Source organism: Haliaeetus albicilla, chromosome 23 (genome assembly GCF_947461875.1).
Source record: "Haliaeetus albicilla chromosome 23, bHalAlb1.1, whole genome shotgun sequence".
Classification (NCBI taxonomy): Eukaryota; Metazoa; Chordata; class Aves; order Accipitriformes; family Accipitridae; genus Haliaeetus; species Haliaeetus albicilla.
Genome location: NC_091505.1, coordinates 12,800,987 through 12,818,889, shown reverse-complemented (window position 1 = coordinate 12,818,889; position 17,903 = coordinate 12,800,987). Strand labels below are relative to the sequence as shown.

General features: G+C 54.8%; 1 protein-coding gene across 1 annotated transcript in view; it reads right to left on the bottom strand.

The window, feature by feature from the left end:
• FRMPD3 (FERM and PDZ domain containing 3) overlaps positions 1 to 8,788 on the bottom strand; it is a 66,651-nt gene extending 57,863 nt beyond the window's left edge. The window contains exon 1 of the mRNA XM_069811191.1: positions 8,613 to 8,788. The gene's annotated coding sequence lies outside the window, so the exon portion shown is untranslated. The remainder of the gene's footprint in view (positions 1 to 8,612) is intronic.
• Positions 8,789 to 17,903: the final 9,115 nt, after the last annotated feature.

Below are 17,903 nucleotides of genomic sequence, written 5' to 3'. Positions count from 1 at the left end.
CCACCAGCACTGCATCAGCCTCCCCGGACCGTGGGCAGCAGCAGGAGGAGCATTTCCAGCTCGTGCTTGCAAAGGAATGGAGAAAGCAGCCTCCAAACCATTCCCCATGGAGGAAGAGATTGCTTCAGGTGCCCGTGGACAGTGCCTTCCTGCTGCTCTCTCCACCTGAATGCAGTGCTGCGTGGTAATTCTCAGTACTGACCAGTCCACGGTCTTCGCACGGGCAAGCCCCTCCATTGCAGCCCAAAGTCAACAGGAGTAAGCAACAAAGATGAAGAGAGGGGGATGGATGCTCAAAGGTGGCTGCAGTCCGTGACAGAACAGGGCGCAGGATGCAAGGGAGCATCGAAACAGTGGAAATAAAGAGAAGAGCAAGGAAATATGACCTGAAAGAAGCAGTTAAGCCTCCAGAGAAGAAACACACAGCAGGGCATGGACTGAGACTGGATATCCACACAGCGAGACGGACCCATCTGATCCACCCCTTGGCCTTCTCCCACCTGTTCCCAGATGAGCAGAGCACTTGCTGTAGGCTATGCCACAGCCGGGCAATGCCAGGGAACAGATCTGCTCAAAAAAGGTCCCAAAGCTGGATGGAGGCCGGAGACAAAAGTTCTTTGGGGTAGGGACCACGTCTTTTGCATTCTCTGCATCTGTCCCAGTGCCCAGCTGGAAAGCTGGCAGGACAGCAGTGCCCTGTACCCAGCCCACCCGCAGCACTCGTAGGAGCAGGCTGGGAACCAGAGCTGCCTGCAGTCTTGCCGGGCCTCTATAGGCATTTCAGCTGAGACATGCCTCCAGATTTGTTAAAGCACTTACGTTATGAGTGATGGCAGAAGGATATCGGCTACACCGCGTCGGCTGCCCTTCCTGCATTGTTTTTAGCATTGCTCCTTTTAATAACTCCAGTTATAGTTAATATTACGTGCCTCTATCGAGAGTCCTTTTAGACCAGCAGCCTCTGAGTTGCTTGGAAACTGTTTGCTGCAGCGACCGAAAGGCACTGTCGGGAGGGCTCGACGCCAGCCCGCTTCCCGGGGCTGCCAGTGCTGGGAACCCTGCAGAACAACCATGCTCCCTTTCCTGGCATGCGTTGGGAGCTGGAGGAAGCAGAAATGAGATGGGAGCAGCTCTGAAATGCACTGGGGATGAGAGAGCCAGGAAAGGTTCGGGGACCATGGGGCTTGTTGGAGGACTCGGAGATCCCACGGCTGTGTTTCAAAATGTTCCTGGCCAGAGGGTAAGGGCAAGTTTCCAGACTAGCGTTCACAGGAAACGTACTCAGCCTTGCAAGCTTTATTTGGCCAAGTCTGGACATCAAATTCAATCATTAAGAAGTGAGAGAGGGTTTTGCTTAACAGGCAAGTCTCAATGCGGCCTTAATGGTGAAGTCATTTACCGACACCTCTGTAATACTCTATGAATAATTAGGTATCTCTTCCAATTTATGGTTTACCATAAAATGCTACAGTTTTGGAGACAGTACTTTTTTTTTATATTGTAGCATGGCAAAAAGCATATTTTATTGCAGGAATGGCAGAGTAAGCATACTTATCTATTGGCCAGGATTCTGTGGTATACTTTCCTCTCTAATGGCTGTACAAACATATACACATCCCAGATTTATACCCAGATTTTCCATACTTTGCTTTTTAATTTACATAATATGTGAAAATTTCTATATAAAATGGAGAAGAGCACCAAGCCATTCCTGCCAACCCACCCCCCTGGATTCAGCGCTCCTCCGTCTCGCACCGCTCCCGTTTCCTCATGGTGCTGGTGCTCTGGGGATCCTGCAACTGCTTTTGGGATCCCACCTGTTAGCTCAGCGCTGACGGGGAGAAGGAAGGCCGAGGGGGCAGTGGGTGAGGACTTCAGGGCCAGCTCAGTGTGGGAATCCCCAAGAGAAGAAATATGAGGGGAGCAGGTTCTGCCAACACTGGTGAAACACATCTCCAGCACCATCCCACCTGACGCTTTCCTCCATTGCCTCGGTGAAGCACTGCCTTTTTTTTTTTTAATAAATATTGTGGAATTAGAAGTCTGATTGATATGAATATGTAACAACGCTGCTTTATTAATAGCAGCTGCATTATCAGTTCGCTCCCTGCTATTGGCAGGAGATCTGGGACAATATGTGGTTTGAAAACTAAAGAGAAATGCAACCTGCAAAGGCAGCAGCAGCGAGATAATTTCATTCCTTTTCCCGGTGAGCAGGCCAAACCGACACAAACATGATGGTCACTGATGCATTGCTATTGCTTTTTCGGCCCAGTCGCGGGAACAGGCATCGGGACAGCTCCATGGCATGGATGGTACCGAGCACACCATGTAGCCATCTGCAAAAGGATTTGCAGCCAAGGCCCCCAGCATGGGCAGGAGACACCCCTTCAAGCCAGGGAGCACCACAGCCAGCTTTAACCTCTGCAAATTGAGGTCATTCAGTACAGAGCATCACACAAAACTCCCTGGCATGGGTAATAAACTCCCTTTGCAGTTTGTTTTCCTTACTCCCCCCATCACCACCCTGGAGGCTTAAATGAAAACAAGATTACAAAGGAGATTGGATTGGACATATTTCTGGTGTGCTATTTTAGCTGTAAATTATGCTAGCTTCATAAAACCCCAACTGTTCTTTCCCGAGATCCCTGCATAGATTGGCTTGCTAAGATCAGGCGACCGGGCGCTCGCTGCGGGCAGGCATTGTCTAGAAAAACACTGGGTCCAAACAGTAGCAAGATGCTATAGTGCTACACACATATATATATATACACACACACACATACACATATACATACTTATATATATGCACGTACACATAGGCATGACAGCACCCAAGAACTTCCCATGCTCATTGATTAGCTAAACAGTGACACACACGCACAGGTCTTCCAAGCCCCTATCCGCCGGGCGTCGGCGATCCAACCTTACGGATCATCTGTGCCATTTCAGCTGCCTGTGCCAATGCAGCTGACACTTTCCTCAGCCTTAGCTAATCCCAGGAGAGAGCACAGCATCAGGCAGTGCAGTCCGAAGCAAGGCTGGACACAAGGTACGGGACATGGGGTCACGCTCTGTCATGCCGCACGGAGCGAGCGTGAGTTAGCACGCATGGTGAGGCGAGCAAGGCTTGCTGCTGTGGCAGCCGCAGGGCTCCCAGCCCCCGGCAAGGCTGGGGAGCCGGGCTCTGCCGCACCAATGCAAAACGGCCACAGCCTGAACTTTGCTACGGCAAACCTGGCAGGAGGTTTTGCAATTCCTCTCACGAGCATCACTGCACCTTGGCTGTGCTCCACGACCCTGGAGGACAGAGCAGCCAGGCTCCCAGCACACGCTGCTGCTTCAGGGAGAGTCTAGCAGTGCTGCCCAAATCCAAAAGGACAACAGCTTGGTTCACACTCAGCTCCAGTCCCTGGCCCCTCTCCTACAGTGCTACCAACACCCACTCCCCCCCGCATTAGGGGCTGCCTGCACACCGTGCTGCCTGCTCTACAAAGGCGTGTGCAGTGCAGGCAGCTAGGCAACGGGAACCTTGAGCAGAGTGCCATGACTCCAGCTGCTGCAAGCATTCTGCCACCTCTGAGGGACAAGAGCCACTCTCAGCCCTGAGGAGATGAAGCCGGCAAAGTCCCCACAGCCCACGGGAGCCCTCCTCCACCCACTCCCCGTTACCTGGAGGGAGACGGCTCGAGAGTGGCAGCACACTTTGCCTTTCCCCAAGCAGACACAGCAGCGAGCCGTCTCCCCTGTCACACTCCCACGGCTCCACCTGCTCGGAGCTGAGCCAGATCCCACCGTGCTTCCCGCATGCGTCGGCTCACGGCCCGCACTGCCAGCCCGGGGAGCGGCACAAAGTAAAACCCTCCCTGGCAGGATGGGTCCAGCCCATCTCATCCATCCTCCTCTCTAACCAGCCACTCCAGGCAATGCTACGGCAGACTTTGTTTTGCACATCTATCCCAAGTCTCCCATGTGAAGAATCCCTGCAGGGTCAGTGACCTTTGAGGAGACCATGCAAGTTGTGGGCAGACATCTGCACGACTTCTCCTAAGGAAGGATACAGCATCCTATCCTACCCGCAAATGAAGAGGCAATGCAAGCTGGCAGAGGTGTTTGCATCGCAACATCATGTATTAGGAAGAAAGGGGCAGAAGCTGAAGTGTGGTCAAGGCAGCACAATAAAGCTGGACAGATGCGAAAGGGTTAGTACCCAAAGACCCTGGGGTGCCTCACCTTGCTTTCTAATCGGGAGCTGCATCTCCCTCACGTGGACACACACACACATCCCCACCTGCGACAAGCCATCTCCACATGTTACACTGTACTTTTCACCACCGGGACCTGGCACAGGGCTTGTCTGCATGTGTACGTATCTATCAATACAAAAACAGGCTTCCTAGGCAATCAATAATGCTATTTAAGAGATAAATCTCACTATTGACTGGCTGCTGAGGCCAGCTCCTGATTAACTTGAATGAGAGATACAGAGAACAGCGAGGGAGCTCTGAAGTGTTCCCAACGTCACTGAGCATCAGTCCTGCGTGCTCAGGCTGTGCATGCGGAGATGGATTGGGCCAGGGATGGATTGAGCCATCTGTCTCTGGGTTACAACAGGATGGGACTGTCCAGGGACCCATCTTCTAAGGGGGACGCAACTCCGCTGCCAAACACCTCTGTGACCTGAGACCAGAGCCTTGGTCTCTTTAAATCCAGCAGAGACCACAAGGTATGGCTAGGCAGAGATGTGCCGATTGTTACACAGCTGAGGATCCATGCACCCCTGGGGAAGAAAAGGCCCATCTGTGAACGCGTGTGAGCCCTTATGCCATGCACAAATTAAAACTGGACATTATATTCCCTGAGTCCAGCTGTGGCTGTGCCAGATTTGAAACCCCTCTACCATCCCACACCAGCCTTGGTATTTTGATCATCACTTTGAGAGGGTTGAAGGGGCTTGTTGTCTGCCAAGCCCTCAAAAGCGGCTCCTGGCCACCATGTCTCTGTCCTGGCTGCAGAAGTCTCTGCTGTGATGCATGTAGGGCCTCCCCCAACCCACCTCTGGCCCTCCATTTTTGGGAAAGGACAACTCCCACCAGAACAGGTCAGAGCAGGGGATGAGCAGAGCTCACTCAGTCTTGCAAGGGAAGACTGTGAAGGAGCCATCCCTCTCCTCCCTGTGGAGGAGAGCCATCCCTTACAAGCATTTGAGGGAGAACGACAGAAGGGAAAGCACTGCTGAACCCAAAGGACAGCACTGCCACACCAACAGACTGCCGCTGCACTGCCCAGAGGTAATACGCAGCCAGATCAGAGATTTCCAGCCCTCCAAGCAGCAAGGATCTGAACAGACTCGCAGCAGAAGCCACAGAAGAAAAACTCTGTATTAGGTAGGCTGGAACAATTGGAAAAAGATGTGTCCTTCAACAATCCAGGGGCATCTTCCAGCCCGCAGTGCCCGAGGCCACCACTTCCCTGAGCTGCACAACTTGAGGATGGATGGTGCCACATTGCCTTCCATGTTCCCAAGTGTTTCTTCCTGACTGATGTGGATCCATGTCTCTGTCCCCCAATTTCAAAGCCAGAGCAACCCAACAGCACCAGTGCTGTGGGTGGGTGCCGGATGGACAGGAACGTGGTGCCTGTGGGCTGGAGCTGCCCTGGGAAATGACACTGAACTCACAGGTACGAATGAAGAGAGAGGCTTGCTGCTGATTTCAGCGGGAGGGGGGAAGGACCAGTGCTAAGGAAGACCTGAGGACTTGAGGCTCTGCCCTACAGTGCCAGGGAACAGCTGCCAAGCAAACCATAAAAGCATCTTCCTGGTATCACGGGGCTGCGATTGGAGGCAAAATCCCAACTCTGCAGACCCGCAGGCAAGTCCCAGAGCCCTGCTTTCCACTCAAGCGCAGTGTGCAGGTCAGGTCCCATAAGCTCAGGCGGTGAAGCAAAACACAAAGGTGGCTGGTGCAAACACTGCCTTATCTCCCAACTGCTTCCCACTCGGGGACTTGTGCACTAGACTGGACTTTATGCTTTTAGGCTTCAATTCGAAGATCGAATTAGCTTACTTCAAGACAGAAATGAGCTCCAGAGCTCACTACAAGCACATCATTGTTCACTGCAAGCGTCAGGCTGCCCTCCTGTCCCACAGAGCTTGAAGCCAACGGGTCCCTGTCCACCCTAACTCCATGGGTGGCACCTCTTCCCTTCCCCGAGCTTATCTCCAGCACCCTGCTCCTTGGCTTACTGAGGGACCAAGCCTCAGCCCGCTTCAGTTGCATCCCCAGTGTGCTCCGCCCACCTGCCACTGTACAGAGAGGATGTGGTTTTGCATCTGCTCCACAGGCCCTTCCTTAACTAATGATCCCAATTCCCCCGCACTGGGAAAGCCTCCTGGGAAACCGAGTCAGCTGCGTTGGCCCCCGGGACGGGATCAGGGACTTCACACCAGGGCAAGCTGCAACAGCCGGGGCTGCTGCAGGGACAGCCCTTGGTGCCAGTGGTGCCAAAGCCCTGGAAAGAGGCAGACGTGCTTCGACCGTGGGGTGCCAAGCGGCTCAGTGCTACCCACACTGGACCACCCAGCCAGCAGCACCCTGTTGCCCCTCCATGGGTGGATCCTGCAGCAATTGCCCACAACAGTGCTTAAGTTGGGGCTTCGAAGTGGTGCTGCAGCACAATGGTGGCTGTTGCCATGCCAATCGAGCGGGCAGTCGGCACATTGAACTGCCAAACCAGGAGAGCAGCCACGCTACTGGAGATGGACCCATGCCAGGGTGCCGAGGGGGCCTGCTTTCCCCTGTGGGCTTCTGCAGCAGCATCACACCGCCTGAAGAGCTCAGCTGCTCTCGACTGATGCCCTCACCAAGCACCAGGCACTCCTCAGTGCACGCAGCCCCCAGAGCCCGCTCCCCACCCCACCGCTGCCTTGCACCATTGCACGCCAGCTCCAGCCGGCAGCTGTTTACAGACACAAGCACCGGCTGGTCCCCACTGCTCCGGCAGCTGCATGGCGGTAGCCACACTGGAAGGAGGCAGACAGCGTGTCAGTAAATGCAAGGGAAAGTTCAGCATCACGGCGGGGGGGTGAGCACGGCAGCAGGTACGTCCTCAGCAAGCAGCTGGAGAGCAGGAGGCTGCAGGCTCAGCCACACGCCGGTGCTCAAAGGCACAGGGAGAGGGCACTGTCTGGGGATGTCAGAGCAGTCCCGTCTTAAAAAAAAAAAAAAAAAAAGTGAAAAAAATGTGTTTTTGTTTGCTGCTCAGGTGTGGCATGAACTCCTTGCTGCAGGACGACATGGATGCCAGCCGCTCACGCAGGGGCATGGATGAGTATGGAGGGCTGCTAAACAGAGGGAGGCACCCTGCTCGGGTCTCTGCCGAGAACGGAGGCAGTGCCAGCCCTCCCCTGCCCTTAGCACCTGCCTCCACCCAGAAACGGGCCACAGGCTCAGCCTCCTTGGGCCTGACCCAGAACCGCTCTTGCCCTCGAGGCAGTCTTGTGCCAGGCGAGGTTCTCATGCATAAGAACACACATCCCAGCCCACCCTGGTGCAAACCAGCTTTTCTCCCCTCCACCCTTCACTTGTAGACCTGGGGAAACTGAGGCATGGGAAGGTGGAAGGTGGCACACAGCTCACTGGTTGTCATGAAAGAAGAAGAAGATGCAAATGTCTTCAGATTGCTCTTCCCCAAAAGCAAGCCATGTCTCTCTACCAGTCCTGCTGCTAACAAGGAGGAAAACTCATGCCATCCAAATCACTCTAGAACAGGGAAATGAGGAAAAAACCCCAAACAAGCCCCAAACCAGGAGCCAAGTGCGTTCATCTGTGCTTTCAGCTCAATCAGCCATGATCTGTGACGGCAACTGCCATGATACCGGACTAACACTGAGAACGTTGCCACCCAGGAGCATGCCAAGGTGACCTGGGGGGCAGCGGCGGAGCTCCCTGCCCTGCACCTCACTTTCTCTGCGCAGCCTTGTCCTGCCTGGCGGCCCTGGGATGGGGAAAGCCGTCTCAGGTGAGAGCAGTTGCTCAACACCACTGATTCGACTCAGACCACGCGAGCCCCCAAACCAGATTCCTCCTCCCGTGCGTCGAGGCGTGTACCTCCCGCAGATACACCGTCCGGGGGCCACCGAGGCTGTGACAGGGAGACAGAGCAGCGGGACGGTGGGGAAGGGGACACCCCATCACTACCCTGGTGCCTGCAGAAGGCCACACGCACGTCTCCAGCTGACCCTGCGGCCTGGGTCCTCGCAGGAGGACGAGGCAGATCCCGGCTCCAGCACCTCCGCGCTACCGGCGGCTTCTGGGCGCCCAGAGCCCGGGGAGCCGGGCGTCCCTCCCGACACGCCGCGGGAAACACGGAGCCGCCGGGCATCAGGGTGCTGGGAAGTGCCGGGGAGGAGCCGGCAGGCCTCCTGCCTCCTCGCAATCACCTTGCTCCAGCCAGCGCATCCCCGGGGGAAGCCGGCCAGCTCCCGCGAACTGGCAGCGCCCCCGACGGAGCGCAACACCGACGGGTCTCCCTGCCGCCGTGCCCCGCAGCACCCCAGCAGGCACCCCGCTCCACCCCCCCCCCCCCCCCGCCCCGGGACGAGGGCTCACCTGGGTTCCGCCGCCGCTCCCTCCGTAACCCCCCCCCGCCCCGCAGCCTCAGGCGGGCGGCGCGGCGGGCGGCGCGGCGCGGCGGGCGGGCAGGGCAGGGCACCCGCAGCCCCCCGCCGCCGCCGCCCCCATGGCCCGCCGCCGCCGCCCTCAGCGCTCAGCCGGGGCCCGCCGCCTCCGCTGCCTCCGCTCCGCAGCGCCCGCCCCCGCCATGCCGGCCCGGTCCGGTACTCCCCGTCCCGCCCCCCCGGCCGGCCGGCGGCGGCGGGCGCTGTGCGCGGCTCTGCGGGACGAGGGCGGGCGGGCGGCGGCAGCGCGGGGCGGGGCGGGGCGCGGGGCGGGCGGAGGCGGGCGGACCCTTTGGGGGGCTGCGGGGTCCGCCCGCCTCCGCCCGCCCCGCCGGGGGAGCCGGCGGGCAGTGCCCCCCTCTCCCTTCCGGACGCGCCTGGACGGTCACCTTCGGTGGGCACCGGGACTCCATCAGCGGCCACCGGAGGAGCCCCTCGCCCACCTCCTCACGCCGCCCGCCGCCAGCTCCATCTCCAGCCGAAGCGTCTCTGCGGTCCCCCGCTGCGGGCTCTCCCCGCTCCAGCCCCGCACCGCTGGAGGCAGGCCTGCAGGCAGAGCGGCAGGCGATCACCGCAGACCGCCGCTCGGCTCCCGCTCCCCTTCCGAGCAGCCCGGGTGCCTTTCCCACCGCTGCTGGGTGCTGAGCCAGCCTGCCCAGACACCCGACCGCGGCGGCGGAGGCTCCTTCCCCGAGCACCACCAGCCCATTTCAGGGCCACCGCTGTGCCTGCCCTGCTCCGCCTGCAAGCCCCTCTGCCCGTGGCACTTTCCTCGAATGCCACTTGCCATTTTGTCATCCACTCACTCAACGTCAGGAGCCCCTTCTGCAGCGCTCCGTTAGCTTTTTGTTTTAATTGTTATTACGTACGATGTGCAAACATTGACACCTTACTCTTCGTCCTCTTTTCCAAATGCATGGGATTGTCTGCTTGCCCACAGGTAACTCCATGGTAACATCCCTCTCCATCTTGGGGGGGGGGGGAGAATCAACAAAAGCTCTTAAGGAAACTACGTTATCAATGCACAAAAGGAGGTTTGTGTGCATTTCTTGTGAAAAGATAGGGAAACAAGGGCTGCGAGGGAGGTTACCATGGATTTGGGGAATTCAAGGACACTATTAGCTGGCTAACATCCTCAAGAAAGAATACTAACAGATTTGCAAGCCACTGATCCCTCCTTTGAAAATCTGACTGGCTTCCATTATATCATTTTCCAAATCTCCCCATTCTGTTCTTTATCAGAGCTTCAAGCAACCCACTTGCTCTGTACAGAAGTTGGACTTGTCTATACTTTCCTGGCTCTAAGCTTTTACAAAAACTGCAGTCACACTTGCTGCCTCCCATTTGTATGATACCAATGCTCATCTCAGCAGCAGGGTACTCGGCCCCACTGGTAGCTCAGTAGCTCCATGCTGCTCTTCCTCCAGAGCCCTTAGGGAAATCCTGCCTGATCTAGGCAATCCCTTGCTCTCCATTTCACCAGTATTTTTCCAAAACCCTCTTTTGACATTTCAGTTTGAGAGAGTTCTTCAGATTTATCTGCCATAGGAAAGGGCACAGTATGTGAATTTTCCAACATCCTCCATGGCAGATACTGCTGTAAAGAAATTAATTTGGGGTTTATGCGATGCCCTTATCTCAGAGCTTTTCGCAGCCACAGAAACCCAACAAGCCAGCGCAGCACTGGTTGCCTTCCTTCTAATAACATTGGTATAGCCTTCATTACATGTTTTTATGCTTTCAGCATGTCCCACCTTAAAACTTGTCTTGTCCTAGAGGTTTACATCTACCTCACCCAAATTTATGTCCTCTCCTATTTTCCTTGTTTGAACACAATATGCACCTTCTGAAGGCTGTCTGTTGACATATAATTGTCTCCTTTACATGGCTATTTTAAACCTGTTGGCATTTTTTTGGCCCTTTACAGATACAGCTATGAAAAGAACTTTTAAAAAGTATTTCTAGAATGAAGATTGAGAACATATAACAAAGCTCAAATGGTTTTCTAGATTTTAGTATCAGAATTTATTCCATAAAAAACCATGCCCCTCCCTCTGCCTGTCTGTACATGAAGACATCCCTCACAAAACATAAGCTGTTCGTTGCAGGTATTAGGATTTGTTTGTTTGCACCCACCTGCTTATACACACCTGTCACTTTTTCTTTCTTTCAGCTTGAATGCTGGTATAAAGCCTGCTTAAAAGCAGGAGCTAAGTGCCTCAGAGTAGCAGTATCATGTGTGAGAATTTTACTCTTTCAGTTGCTTCTTTGGCCAAGTTTCCTTACTTTTGCACAGCTTGTTTTCCAGAAGGCTGTTCTGCAGTTGGTGTTAGGTGAGAGTTGGGAAGTGATGGAAGACTATAATATGTGCAACTTGCTCCCTGCCCTGTGCACTGCCTGGGAATGAAACACAAAGTTATGTCTCTTCCTCTGGTGCCTGAATAGTTGCTCCATGGGTATTCTCTGCCCTCTTCAAATGTTTTAAGGCTCATTGCCAAGTACAGTTAATTCAGAGACCCTCCTCTGGCATCTCCTAATCTCACAATGTGACCACCACACACCTTATCCATTTCTTAGCCCATGCTTCCCATGGATGCTGTGGGCTCGCCGGCTGCGCCGGTACAGCGCCCTGGGCCGCATGTCCCTAGCTCCTTGCTGCAGGATGAGACAAAGACCGCTGGGTTTGTGCTGCAACACTTGCCGCTCTTCCATGCTTCTGCTCAGTGCTGGATTAGCCTCTCATTAATTAGCTGCTTTATTGCCCTCCCCCCGGGGACTCTCTCTGTTCGTGATGTCAAGATGAGGGGTTTCACTGCTGAGCGCAATCCCGGAGGAACCTCAGATGAGACTCTGCTGGGGCTTTTGGTGGTCAGAAAAAACAGCAGAATGGAGGTGAGACCGAGATGACACATGTACACCACAGAGTTCATGGAAAGCATGAAGCAAACTTCAAGGGGGCTCTCGTTCTCCAAAGAAACTGCTTACCGGCAGGCATGGCTACCCCAGCGCTGGGGGCTTGGGTAAAGGAAGATGACACCAGCATGTGGCAGAGGTATCATGGAGCCAGTGTGTACAGCCACTGATCAAACTAGTGATGCTAGTGGTACCAATTGCTGTTTTAAGAACACCTGCCCTGGTACAACCCTCACTGCCCCAGGAGCAGCACACAGCAGGAATCAGGTGAGGATGGAAGGTGGGGAGCAGAGCAAGTGTCACACTCGTGTAAGGGGGACAGATGGAAAAGGGATCTGTGCATACCTGGGTTTTCTCTCTTCCACAAGAAAAGCAGAGCAGCCCCCTCCTACTCTGTCCCTCGCTCCAAGCCAGAGCGAGTAGGAGAAATCACGACTACCTGATGGCTGTTTGGCAGTTGTCATGAAACAAGCCTGACAGTTGTCAAGCCAGATCCTTGTCGCCTGGTTATAGCTGCACTGTCACGACATGGCAGGACTCTGGCGCACGTCCCTATTTAGCCCTTCCTGCTCAAGGCTGAAGACTCCTCAGGCTCCAAACCAAACGAGGAGCTTCTTCCCTGGGCAGAAATGAGCTCAGCTGGGCACAAGCCCTCTCGGTGGGATGTGGGGACCAGCATTCAACTTCAGCAGCACTGGGAGCTGCAGCAGGGAGCTTGCTTGCATCTGCTGCCGGCTCAGTGGGAAAGTCAGAGCGTTGTTGGGGTGATGGTTCAGAGTCCCTCCTGCTGGGCGTTGAGGGAAGGCTGTTGTGGAGTAAACATCCCATTAAACCAAGAAAAAAATAAAATGAACTTGCAGAGCCCAGTGGGGTGGGAAGCAAACAGCTCTATCAGCGCTTGAGAGCGAGCAGTTTATATAAGCAACAGGCTCACCCGCTGAGAGGAGAGCAGAGCTAGGAGCAGGGGGAGACCATTGCCTTTTCCAAAGGGTTTGTCACCGGCAGGCAGGGCAAACTAGCACCTGCAATTATTTCTGGGCACTATGGAGATGGTCCTTTGCATGGGATGCCGAGGAGAGTGGCAAGCCCCAGGCAGCCCAGAACTGGCAATTTCAAAGCTGCAGCTGTGAGGAGGCTTCTCCCTTCTCCTTCCCTCTGCCCAGGGTCACTGACAGGCAGTGAGGGCATGAAGCTTTCAAGCCACCTGTTCCACAGCTTTCACAGCTGGGGAACCTGGGGCACGCACAGAGCCAGGCTGAAGGGACCTGCAAGGCAGGCACAGGCACCCTGCACAAGCTGGGGACCGGGAGTCCCCAGAATGACTCCTGAAGAGTCATGGGGATGTTGGGTAGCACCATCTGTCCCGCTCACAGGAGTGAGATGCCCAGTCCAGGCCTGGGGAGGAAAGTCCAACAGCGTCCATGGCATAGGGACAGACAGCCTCCAGGTCATTGCTTTCCTGCCTCTCCCAGGTTTGTCTCTCCATGTGCCCAAACCCCATCTTCCACAACACGTTCCTCAGCCCAGCCTCTTCCTCTTCAGTCCCCAAAGGCCTCAATTAAACGTACAATTAGAAAGGCATTCCAATTACAGCAAAACAACCCTTCAAACTGGAAAAAAAAAGAGAGCATTCTTCACACAGCAATTTAGATAGATGAGTGCAAGTTTGCATGCCCACAGGAGCTCACTGGAGGCAAAGCCCAATGTTTTTAGCAGAAGATGGGGGATTTTGTCTGTAAAGAGATATCTTCCTGTTTGGCAGGACTGCAGTCCAGCCGAGGGATGACTCCTGCCCCAGGAGCTGTACCTGGCCTCATGTTGTTCCTTGTGTGGAAGCATCTACAGCAGCCTGGGCACTGCCACACAGGTGCCACAAGGCTTCCTTACATGTGACTGCGGCACAGCTTTGGGTCTAAGTCAATGGACACTCACTTCTGGCCATCATAGTAAGGTAGACACTTTTGTCTGGGTCTATACAGTATTTGTCAGCTCGATGCTACTGCTATAGGTGTGCTAGGGAGCCTTTCTGGTGCAGACAGACTGGGACAGCCCTGGATTCACATCTCACACTCCTCCCAGGACAGGGATGCTCTGTACCAGTGATGCTGCAGTCGCTCATGTCTGGGCCAAATGAACAGAGTAGAATGACAGGGGTTTGACAGGTATCAAGGAAGGCCATTCCCCTGTGGATTTGTCTCTCAGACCTGAAATCAGCCTCCCTTGAAGATGTCAGTGAAGTGAAGCTTATTTGGAAGGTGTCGTGGTTTAATCTCAGCCAGCCACTAAGCACCACACAGCCACTCCGTCACTCCTCCCCCTGCCAGTGGGGGGTGGGGTGGAGAATCAAAACCAAGTAAAACTCATGGGTTGCGATAAGAACAGTTTAGTAATTGAAATAAAAATTAATAATAATAATAATAAGGATAATAATAGTAACGATAAAAAGCAAGATAAAAAGTTAAAAAGAACCCAAGACAGACAAGTCATGCACAAGGCAATTGCTCACCACCTGCTGACCAATGGTCAGCCTGTTCCCAAGCAGCGATCCAACCCTTCTGGCCAACGCCCCCCCCAGTTCATATACTGGACATGATGTCACATGGTATGGAATACCCCGTTGGCCAGTTTGGGTCAGCTGTCCTGGCTGTGTCCCCTCCCTCCCAATTTCTTGTGCCCCTCCAGCCTTCTTCCTGGCTGGGCATGAGAAGCTGAAAAATCCCTGACTTAGTCTAAACACTATTTAGCAACAACTGAAAACATCAGTGTGTTATACTAAATCCAAAACATAACACTGTACCAGCTACTAGGAAGAAAATTAACTCTATCCCAGCCAAAACCAGGACAGAAGGGGACACTCAAAGTCTCCCATCTGGTGTTTTTATGGACTCATTAATCTTACACAGCAGATTTTTTTCCCCACCATGGAGGGCAGGAGAAGCAGTTTCTGTCTTCCACTCAGCTGCTGATTTTCAAGAAACCTGTCAAGTATCATCTTTGGGACCTCAGATTTAACATGATATGTCATTTCACCCCAAAGCTGAGGGCAGGCCAGGGGGCAAAGCATGCCCAGGCAGCACAGCCACCCGGGGAAGCCAGGCTGAGAAAGCACAAACCACCGAAGCCAGGAGAGCACCAGCCCAAAGCCCCAGGGCAGAGCAAGGTGCTCAGCTGGGGCTCCAAGTCTGGCCCCTGCAGGGATGCAGCACCCAGGGAACGGCACCTCCGTGGTGCTGCCATGGGTGCTGACCCACTGGGAGGCCCCGGCAGGATCAGGCTGGGTGCAGGAGAGGTGACAGATACTGGCCGTCTGCTCCCACCTGCAGCAGCAATTAAAGAGCAGAGAAACACCAGAGATGGCCAGAGAGCTGGCAGCTCTCCAGCTCCTCACCTGACTAGACTGGTCCATCTGCACAAAGCTGCTGGGGCTGCCAGTGATCTTGCCCAGACCCTTCCAAAAGCCAGCGGCAATGGGGAGAGGTGCTGGGAAGCTAAATGCCTTTGCTAATTGGACCTGTTACCATGGCTTTTTGTTGTTTTCCTTCCAGGCTGTGGTAGGAGCCTGCTGGGGTTATTAGGGACCTGCCAGGTGCTCTCACCCATGCTGGGATGCAAGACCTGGAGGGCCAGGCGTTAAATTACCTTGAAGAGCAAATTCCTTTGCCCATCCCTTTCCCCATCCCACTGATGGGGATCATTGCCCCAGCAAGGCTTGCTGCAGGCCAGGTGCTCCCTTGACAGAGAGGGTCAGTGGCCTCTGTCCCCTCTGTGTCACACGGGGCTTGGCCCTCATGGTGCTACTGATCCTCCTACAAGGAGCTACAGGGGCTTCTCCCCTCCTCACTCCTCCTGCTTTTTCTCCCTGCTGTTCAACTAGTGGTGAAACAGAAGCGTCTGGATCTTGAGAGAATAAATAGCTTTGATTTGGCCATGGAAAGGAGATGGAGGCATTTGCTAGAGAGCATCTGACAGCTTGGGGAGAGCAAGCAAAGCTGGCTCTGGAGGAGCTGTGGTAATTAGGGACTGTGTTTGCACTCACTCTTTCATTTAGCACGAGAGGTTGCCATACTCGAAAGCAGTTCTGTCACTACTAAATTACAGGGCCCTACAGCTCACACCCCATCTCGCTGAGATGCTGCTGCCCCAGCATCTCAACACTGCTGTGTGCTGGGAGGCATCTTGGCAGCGTGCAGCCTCCAGCAGCCAGAGAGCTCTGCCCCTTCCCTGCTGCACCCCAGCACAGCCCCAGGGCACCCTGGGGACCCGGCTGTGCTCCACCCCCAGCACCCTGCACCCGCTGCAGGTCAGACAAGGAGCCACGCAGCATGAAGCTGAATTAGCACTGCATGCACGCTGCTCATTCAGCAGCAATTTACCTCCATGATGGCAAGCTTGATTCATTACCCTTCTCCCCGCACCCTGTTACTGGAGGAGCCAGCAGTGAAATTACACCTTCTGCTCCACACCCCCGCATTCCCTTACCGTCTCCTGACCAAACTCCACTGCCTGGTGTTATTTTTAGCTGCCGGGAACTCTGATCTTTTTCTTAATGGGACACGTGTACTATGAAACGTGTGCAGGAAGAGTGCGCCGGCTGCAGCCTCGTGCGGGGAGCTGCTGGGCAGTCGCCCGTCTCTCCGGGCTCGGGGAGGAAGCAGCAGGTGCCGCTGCAGCAAGCACCCCTGGGCAGGGACCAGGATGGCATCACTTTGCCCCTGTGGCTGCCTTTACGCAAGGCTATAGCCCCAGCTAGGTCCCCATGCTGCTGACTGTGTCCAACATGTTCCTACAGCATCGGTTACCTATCACGGGACTGAGAGGGGTCAAACTGCTTTGGTCCCTCCTGGAGGCTTGGGAGGCCACATGCAGCAGGAAGATGCTACAGGGGCACTACTTTGGGGTGTCAGAAACCTCCTGGGAAGTAACCAGGCTGAGGTGCATCACCCAGCCCACCCTGGGGATGCTGAGACCAGGTACGAGGCTGCTTATTTATAATGTTAATTAATAGCTGCTGAAGCAGCCGCTTGCCAGCCACCAGGCTCCTGCAGCACTAGGAGGGATCTCCCCTCCAGGGATGGGGGAACTGCTGCAGGTCCTCCTTTTCCAGGCCCTGACTTCTATCCCAGGGTAAATCAGGGATACAGGAGGATTTGGCCTTCTTACACCTGGTGTTGCTGGATTGCTCCAACATGCCCAAGAACAGAGCACCTCCCTGGAAGCCCCTGGGTCCTGAGCAGTGAGTGCCAGGGAAGAGAAAAGAAGAGGCAAATCAGTCTATTTATTGAAGTACCTAAATTAGGAGGTGGGAGTCTAATTTTAGGCAACTGGTGTTGCCCTTCAGAGTGATGAATTAAGCACTGTAAGGGCTTGAGTGTGCATTGCTCCTTTCCTAATGCTGTGGGAGAGAGCCTGTGTCTCTGGGTCTGGGGCAGGACCCCACTGAGATCAGCCCTCGCTGCCAGCCTGGCCCACTGCAGGGGCACTGGAGCTGCTCAGACATGCTGTAATGGACCAGGGACCCCATAAACTCTAACCAGTGACTTTACAGCCTGTTTTGTGACTGAGCCCAGCTGTGACTCAGCAGCAGGGGAAACTGAGGGCTATAAGCACCCAGCGCTGACAGCATGTCCCCTCTATTGAGCAGCTCCCTGGGGCTGGAGACACCTTCAGCTGGGCTGTACCACCATGCCCTGCAGCAGAGCCAGGCATGCTTTGTTAATGCTAATGAATTAAGTCTCCCAACACCCAGCAAGGAGTGGAAAGCTGAGCTGCTGTTGTGCTGGGGATGAAGCCAGCACACAGAGGTACTGAGGTCAGGAAGGGAGATAGTGGGAGTGGAGACCTCCACCACCCCCTGCATCCCAGCCGGGGACAGCCACTGCTCTGGCTCCATGCCACCCATGGCGGGACAGACCCTTCCCATGTTTTACATTGCTTCATGATCTCGGGAAACAGATTTGCTGTCCATAATCCAGCCAAATGCCAGACTTCTGCTGCTGGAGAAGACCTCCATCCTCCCCTGTCCCACATGAGAACCCCAGGGGCACCCACAGCCACCTCAGTCACCCCGGGCAGCACGAGGAGCATCTCTGGCTCAGCAGAAAGATAAATGGAGAGCAAAGCACCATGCTGGCAGATTGCTGCTGGGCAATTGCCCCTTGGAGGACACCTTCTCTGCAGCTCTGCCAGCCCACTGTTCTCGTTCAAGACTTTCCAATCATCGTAATAGAGTGAAACCTTATTTACTGTCCTCATCCCAGCTTTCTAAAGTGGCCACGGGCACACAGCAAACTTCTTTCCTTCTGTATTAACA